Source organism: Rhipicephalus sanguineus, chromosome 10 (assembly GCF_013339695.2).
Source record: "Rhipicephalus sanguineus isolate Rsan-2018 chromosome 10, BIME_Rsan_1.4, whole genome shotgun sequence".
Taxonomy (NCBI): domain Eukaryota; kingdom Metazoa; phylum Arthropoda; class Arachnida; order Ixodida; family Ixodidae; genus Rhipicephalus; species Rhipicephalus sanguineus.
The window spans coordinates 107,980,638-107,988,312 of NC_051185.1; the positions used below are offsets into that span (position 1 = coordinate 107,980,638).

General features: G+C 48.8%; 6 non-coding genes and 1 pseudogene across 6 annotated transcripts; all 7 read left to right on the forward strand.

Annotated features, from left to right (window-relative positions):
* The first annotated feature begins 1,056 nt into the window (after positions 1-1,056).
* Positions 1,057-1,175, forward strand: LOC119372797 (5S ribosomal RNA; annotated as a pseudogene).
* Positions 1,176-1,338: 163 nt separating this feature from the next.
* LOC119372738 (5S ribosomal RNA) lies at positions 1,339-1,457 on the forward strand. Its single transcript, XR_005179669.1, has one exon. It is a non-coding gene; the product is annotated as a 5S ribosomal RNA (ribosomal RNA).
* A 162-nt stretch (positions 1,458-1,619) lies between these two features.
* Positions 1,620-1,738, forward strand: LOC119372739 (5S ribosomal RNA). Its single transcript, XR_005179670.1, has one exon. It is a non-coding gene; the product is annotated as a 5S ribosomal RNA (ribosomal RNA).
* A 163-nt stretch (positions 1,739-1,901) lies between these two features.
* Positions 1,902-2,020, forward strand: LOC119372740 (5S ribosomal RNA). Its single transcript, XR_005179671.1, has one exon. It is a non-coding gene; the product is annotated as a 5S ribosomal RNA (ribosomal RNA).
* Positions 2,021-2,183: 163 nt separating this feature from the next.
* LOC119372741 (5S ribosomal RNA) lies at positions 2,184-2,302 on the forward strand. The gene has a single exon (XR_005179672.1). It is a non-coding gene; the product is annotated as a 5S ribosomal RNA (ribosomal RNA).
* Positions 2,303-2,465: 163 nt separating this feature from the next.
* Positions 2,466-2,584, forward strand: LOC119372742 (5S ribosomal RNA). The gene has a single exon (XR_005179674.1). It is a non-coding gene; the product is annotated as a 5S ribosomal RNA (ribosomal RNA).
* Positions 2,585-2,747: 163 nt separating this feature from the next.
* Positions 2,748-2,866, forward strand: LOC119372744 (5S ribosomal RNA). The gene has a single exon (XR_005179676.1). It is a non-coding gene; the product is annotated as a 5S ribosomal RNA (ribosomal RNA).
* The last annotated feature ends 4,809 nt before the right edge of the window (positions 2,867-7,675 follow it).

Genomic DNA, 7,675 nt, shown 5'->3' on the forward strand with positions numbered 1-7,675 from the left:
TGTGCAGAAGTTTCACAGAATATTTGCCATATTTGTCTGGGCTTCTGAGTGGGAGCGATGCAGCCGTACCAACTTGTTTCGACGGGTTAAGGACGGGGGACTGGGACTCGGTCACTTGTTTTTACGGCAGCTGGTCAACCGGTTTTTGTTTTTTAGAGATGTCACCGATCCTTTCCTGCGAACACTGTGTCAATTGCGACTTGGTAGATGTCTCCCAGAGTATGTAGTGACTACCGAGGATTTTGTGGGAGGGATTGGGGCTTTCTTTAAAGAAATTGTGTTTAGTATCAGGTTTCTCACTGTGAGATTTTCAAGGGAGTACCTTTGGAGTGTAAAACGAAAAGAACTTTATTTTGCCTTATGCGACATCGTCTTTCCAGTGCCGTTGTACAGGTCCTTGTACAGTGGAGGCCCAGGTAGCAACGTTTTAAAGAGAGTAAAAAAAATGCGTGTGCAGCCGGGAACAAAGACCTTTTTCTTTAAACTGCATACCGGAACGTTGCCTGTTAAATCTTTTTTGGAGAAAAGGGGTTGTTTTTTGCCATGGGGTACTCATTGTTTAATTTGTAAATTGCCGGAAACCATAGATCATGTTTTTTTGCACTGTTGGGAGGGGGTTTATTTTTGGGACGTTTTGCAGAGATCTGTCAAGAAAGAGTTCCCGCTGCACCCGTATGGCATTCGGTTTTTGTGCGTAAACAATGAAGATGGGGTTCCTTTCGATGCAATTATGCTCCTGGGCCTCCACTCCTTGTGGAGATCGCGAATGGCAGGCTACCATTTCGATAAAGATGCGCGGCCTGCACGAGCGTACTTCAGGGAGAGTATTGATTGGTTTATAGAATTATATAAAGCGGAACCGGAACCACCCGAATGGCTGTCAAGACTACAGCCGCTGGTGACATTGCCCGAATTTTAACTTGACGATACCAGCACCATGCTGGTTGATTACACAGTCACCATATGTACTTTGTACATCGGGTGGTTTTTACACCAGTGTTGTGTGTATTATGTGCTGTGTACCAAAGCCAGGTAATAAAGAAAAAAAAAAAAAAAAAAATCGGCCATACCATGCTGAATGCGCCGGTTCTCGTCCGATCCCCGAAGCTAAGCAGCATTGGGCTCGGTCAGTACTTGGGAGGGAGACCACCTGGGAACACCGAGTGCTGATGGCACCTTCTTTTTTTTCTGCTTTTTTAGTTATTCTCTACAATGTATACTGCTGTTTTTTTATTTTTATTAGTCGCACTCATTAGTCACACTTCAATAATTACACATTGATGTTATTGACAAGAGCACATTGGTAGTTACAAGTAGAGTCGTAAAGCGGTGTCTCCCGCCATCGGCCATACCATGCTGAATGCGCCGGTTCTCGTCCGATCCCCGAAGCTAAGCAGCATTGGGCTCGGTCAGTACTTGGGAGGGAGACCACCTGGGAACACCGAGTGCTGATGGCACCTTCTTTTTTTTCTGCTTTTTTAGTTATTCTCTACAATGTATACTGCTGTTTTTTTATTTTATTAGTCGCACTCATTAGTCACACTTCAATAATTACACATTGATGTTATTGACAAGAGCACATTGGTAGTTACAAGTAGAGTCGTAAAGCGGTGTCTCCCGCCATCGGCCATACCATGCTGAATGCGCCGGTTCTCGTCCGATCCCCGAAGCTAAGCAGCATTGGGCTCGGTCAGTACTTGGGAGGGAGACCACCTGGGAACACCGAGTGCTGATGGCACCTTCTTTTTTTTCTGCTTTTTTAGTTATTCTCTACAATGTATACTGCTGTTTTTTTATTTTTATTAGTCGCACTCATTAGTCACACTTCAATAATTACACATTGATGTTATTGACAAGAGCACATTGGTAGTTACAAGTAGAGTCGTAAAGCGGTGTCTCCCGCCATCGGCCATACCATGCTGAATGCGCCGGTTCTCGTCCGATCCCCGAAGCTAAGCAGCATTGGGCTCGGTCAGTACTTGGGAGGGAGACCACCTGGGAACACCGAGTGCTGATGGCACCTTCTTTTTTTTCTGCTTTTTTAGTTATTCTCTACAATGTATACTGCTGTTTTTTTATTTTTATTAGTCGCACTCATTAGTCACACTTCAATAATTACACATTGATGTTATTGACAAGAGCACATTGGTAGTTACAAGTAGAGTCGTAAAGCGGTGTCTCCCGCCATCGGCCATACCATGCTGAATGCGCCGGTTCTCGTCCGATCCCCGAAGCTAAGCAGCATTGGGCTCGGTCAGTACTTGGGAGGGAGACCACCTGGGAACACCGAGTGCTGATGGCACCTTCTTTTTTTTCTGCTTTTTTAGTTATTCTCTACAATGTATACTGCTGTTTTTTTATTTTTATTAGTCGCACTCATTAGTCACACTTCAATAATTACACATTGATGTTATTGACAAGAGCACATTGGTAGTTACAAGTAGAGTCGTAAAGCGGTGTCTCCCGCCATCGGCCATACCATGCTGAATGCGCCGGTTCTCGTCCGATCCCCGAAGCTAAGCAGCATTGGGCTCGGTCAGTACTTGGGAGGGAGACCACCTGGGAACACCGAGTGCTGATGGCACCTTCTTTTTTTTCTGCTTTTTTAGTTATTCTCTACAATGTATACTGCTGTTTTTTTATTTTTATTAGTCGCACTCATTAGTCACACTTCAATAATTACACATTGATGTTATTGACAAGAGCACATTGGTAGTTACAAGTAGAGTCGTAAAGCGGTGTCTCCCGCCATCGGCCATACCATGCTGAATGCGCCGGTTCTCGTCCGATCCCCGAAGCTAAGCAGCATTGGGCTCGGTCAGTACTTGGGAGGGAGACCACCTGGGAACACCGAGTGCTGATGGCACCTTCTTTTTTTTCTGCTTTTTTAGTTATTCTCTACAATGTATACTGCTGTTTTTTTATTTTTATTAGTCGCACTCATTAGTCACACTTCAATAATTACACATTGATGTTATTGACAAGAGCACATTGGTAGTTACAAGTAGAGTCGTAAAGCGGTGTCTCCCGCCATCGGCCATACCATGCTCATTCTACTTCCGGCCGCGCCAGCGAACGGACGCAGGATGAACGGCTCCGATGGAGCGGCGATAGCGGCCCGTGCCGGCCGCGGTAACAGGATCACTGTCAACGACGATAAGGATTACGAGATTGTACTGCCTACTTTGCCCACCGGTCGTGTTGTTAACAACACCCTGTTCTTGCACGGTGACGTGCGTGAGAGGCCCTACAGGGTCGAAGACTTCCGAGACGCCCTTGTCACTGCTGGTGTGCTCCCCGACGTGGTGGCGTTGGGGGCGTACCAGATTAACCACGTCTGGGCGGTGACCCTCAACACCGGAGAAGCCACGAAGAAACTGGCTGCGTTGAAGGAGCTGAAGTGAAAGGGCGCCGGTGTGTCATTTTCGACCCGGAAGACCAGCAGGTGAAACTTCGCCTGCATTGGCTGCTGTACGGCGTGCAGGACGAAGACATCCGAACAGCCTTCGCTGCGTTCGGAAACGTCACCGAGGTGACGCGAGAGCGTTGGCGCGTCCAGGGCATGCGGGAAAAGGGCTCAACCACCAGGAGCGTGCTCCTCAAGTTGAAGCCTGGCGTCAAGGTGGACGACCTGCCCCACCAGGTTAGAGTCGCTGGCGAGTTGGCCCTCGTGGTTGTGCCCGGGAGGGCGATGCAATGCCTGCGTTGCCACGGCACGGGTCACGTTCGCCGAGACTGCAAGGTGCCACGCTGCTCGAAGTGCAGACGCTACGGACATGCGGACGTGGACTGCGTCCGTACCTACGCGTCGGCGACCGGGCTTCCAAGAGCGGACGACAACGACGAACTTATGGACGTCGCCGAGGCAGAGGAGGCAGCGAAGGGAACTGAGGAGACAGGAAAGCGGGCGGGGTCACAGGACAAGACGGCGCCTTCCGGCAACGACGCCCCGAAAGCGGATATTCCTGGGGTCCAACAAAGTGGAGGTGACTCGTCAGGGTCATCGGGCAACCAGTCGCCATCACAGGTCCTGCCTGCAGCTTCGTCCGGAGGCGACACCGGCAAAGGTGTCGTTCCAGCGCAGCAAAGGGCGACGGTTGACTCAGCTAGGACAACCGAGTCGACTGGGAAAGCGACGGACAGTCAACCACCTGTCAAGGTCGGGGACATTAAGACCTTGAAAGAGCCACAGCCGGAAAAGAGTGGCGTCCACACGCCTACCAGTGCCGCCGCCGCGTCGAAGCGTCCCCACCCCGAGACCAGCGACGACGGCACCCAACCGACGGCGCCTGGCGTCGAGGAACCCCCGGCAAAGACAGCCCAAGTACGGCGGTCGTCTCTGCGACCGCGCCCGAACGTGTCTTCCGAGAAGCGCGGCGGCAACGCGGAGCCCGGAGGGCAAGCTCAAGTGCCGGCGACAGATGGCAACGCCGGCGACGGCATCGTCTAGCCACGTGCTAGACGCGAGAGGTAGGCACCATGCTGCTGGTCTCCTTTTCCTTACGTTAAAATGGCGCCTGTCTGCCCGTTAAGAGTCGCGACGATAAATGTAAGAGGACTGGCAGGGAAAAGAAAACAAAGCCAGCTGTACCGACTTGTGACCGAACGAGAGATAGACGTGTTAGCCGTTCAGGAAACTAAAGTCGATGGAGAGGAGGAGACCGGCAGCATGTTGCAACGTTTCGAGTCTAGATTTTTTGTCGTAGTCAGTCACGCGGTGGGCACATCGGCCGGATGCTTACTTTTTGTTAAGAAGTTGCCGGGGCTCCAGGTGAACGCCCATTATTCGTGTACGTCGGGCCGGTGTGTCTTTCTCGACTTCTTGATTTACGACACGCGTGGCGTATTGTGTGCGTATACGCGCCCAATAAGATGGAAGAGAGGGCCATGTTTTTTCACGGCATAGAAGGACGGCTCTGTTCAGGAAGGCAGCTAATCATGCTTGGTGACTTCAACTGTGTCCTCAGTGCGCATGATAAGACGAGCACTCGTGCATTTAGGGATAGGAGCACTGAAACCCTGACACGGATAGTTGAAAACTGGGACCTGGAGGATGTCGGAGATACTTTCCAAAGTAAGAGTGCCGTAAAATACACGCGATTCGAAGGTACTAGCCACGCAAGACTCGACCGTATTTACGTATCTGTCGACATTCTTCCACAGTGTAACAGTTACGAAGTAGTGCCGGTGTCTTTTTCTGATCACTGTTTTGTTCAGTGCTCTATCGCATGTTCAAAGCGGAGTAATTCCTTCTCGTGGGATTTATGGAAACTGAATAATAAGCTTCTCCAAGACGAACTTTTTAATTTAACAGTTAGGGAGGAAATTGGCAAACTAGACCCCAGCAAAAACTTGCACATTTGGCAACAGTGGGAACTGTGTAAAGAAACTTTAAAATTAAAAGCAATTGATAGGGCTACGCGTATTCGATATGACGAGAAAAGAAAAGAGGCTGAGTTGAAAGCGCTTCTCGATAAGCTACTCAAGCAGGATTGCCGAGCCCCAGGAAAATGGATTGAAGATATTAGAAAAGTAAAACAAAAGATAGAGCAACTGGACGAGCAGCGTTATCGGGGTGCGCTTGTTAGGGCAAGGGCAGAAGACACAGCTGCCGGAGAAGCGCCAACGAAACGCGCGCTTGGCCTGGAAAAAGCACGAGCCGAAAGGAACCACATACAGGAAATAGAATGGGGTGGTACCTTAACAAAAGACACAGACGGCATAAAAAGAGCTTTTACGGAGCATTATCGGACGCTGTTCGCATTGCATGACGTCGACTTAGAACAATTCAAAAGCGAGTATCTGCCTGTTATACCCCGCTTGGATGACGAAAGGAAGGAAAGTTTGCAACGGATGATAACTGAAGCCGAGGTCGAGGAGGCTATCGACAAGTTAAACCCCGGCAAATCACCTGGACCTGATGGATTTACCGCCGCTTTTTATAAAGAGTTTAAGGCTGAAATTAGCCCTATCTTGGCGGTTATCTTTAATGAAGCCTACAGTTTAAAAACACTGCCTCCGTCATATAGGTCGTCCCACACTGTACTCGTACCCAAATCCGAGGAGCCCGAAAAACAGAAACTTGTTTCAGCCTATAGACCAATTGCACTGACTAACGTCGAATACAAAGTCTACATGAAGGTTTTAGCCCGAAGATTACAGACAGTGATTAAGGAAATCGTCGGGCCACATCAAACATGCGGAATCAAAGGGCGATCTATCGTGACAAACATACATAAAGCTCGCTGCATTCTCGAGTGTTGTGATTATTCAGAAGGACGGGTTGCCATCCTGCAGATTGATTTAGAAAAGGCGTTTGATTGTGTTGATCATAGGATTTTGTTTGCCGTTTTAAACCATGTCAACTTAGGTTCCGTTATCTGCGAGGGTGTTGCCCTGGCGTACCCAAAACTGCACGACGAGATTGGTTGTAAATAAGAGTCTGGGGGCCCCCATTAGCGTGCAACGTTCGGTACGTCAGGGTTGCCCCCTCAGCCCCTTGTTATTTTGCATTTATATTGAAACCCTGTGCTTGAAAATAATCAATAACTGTAGAATACATGGTTTTCAGTTACTGTCAGCCGAAGTGAAGCTCCTCGCGTATGCAGACGATGTAGCTATTTTTACAAGGGACGAACACAGCGTAATACAGACAGTTGATACTGTGCGCAATTTCAGCCGAATTACAGGAAGTGGGGTCAACTGGTCTAAGTGCCTTGGGCTCTGGCATGGATCGTGGCCAATTAAACCAGACCACTTTGCTAACGTGCCTTGGGTGACGACCCCAGGCAAGTACTTGGGCGTTCCGCTTGACTGTTATCGCGACAGCGATCAGTATTGGAAAGGGCAGGCTAAAGAAACACAGGAGAAAGCGGAGAAGTGGAAAGGGGCCACCTTGTCGATCTTTGCCAGGGCCACCGTTTGCAACCTGTTCTTTATCAGCAAGCTCTGGTATGTCATGCAGGTGTTGCATTGTTCCCGGACAAATGTGCAGAAGTTCCACAGAATATTTGCGATATTTGTCTGGGCTTCTGGATGGGACCGATGCAGTCGTACGAACTTGTTTCGACGGGTAAAAGACGGGGGGCTCGGACTGGGCCACCTCTTCTGCGCCAGCTAGTTAACCGATTTATGTTTTTTAGGGATGTGACAGACCCGTTCCTTCGCACACTATGTCAATTGCGACTGGGTAGAGCACTCCCAGAATATGTTGTGTCAACTGAAGATTGTGTGGGAGGGATCGGGGGTTATTTTAAGGAAATTGTGTCCAGTGTAAGATTCCTTTGTGTACGGTTTTCGCGGGAGTACCTTTCTCGCGTCAAACGAAAAGAGCTTTATTTGCATTATGTGATGTTGTTTTTCCAGTGCCCCTGTACCGATCATTGTACAGTGGAGGCCCAGGTAGCGATGTCTTAAAGAGGGTTAAGAAAATGCATGTGATGGCGGGAACCAAAACTTTTTTCTTTAAACTGCATACCGAAACATTGCCTGTAAAAACTTTTTTGGAGAAAAGGGGATGCTTTCTGCCTTGGGGTACGCATTGTATTATTTGTAAGCTGCCAGAAACCGTAGATCATGTCTTCTTACATTGTTGGGAGGGTGTTTATTTTTTGGGATGTGCTGCAGAGAATATTAAGAAAGGATCTTCCTTTAACCCACGGCATTCGGTTTTTGA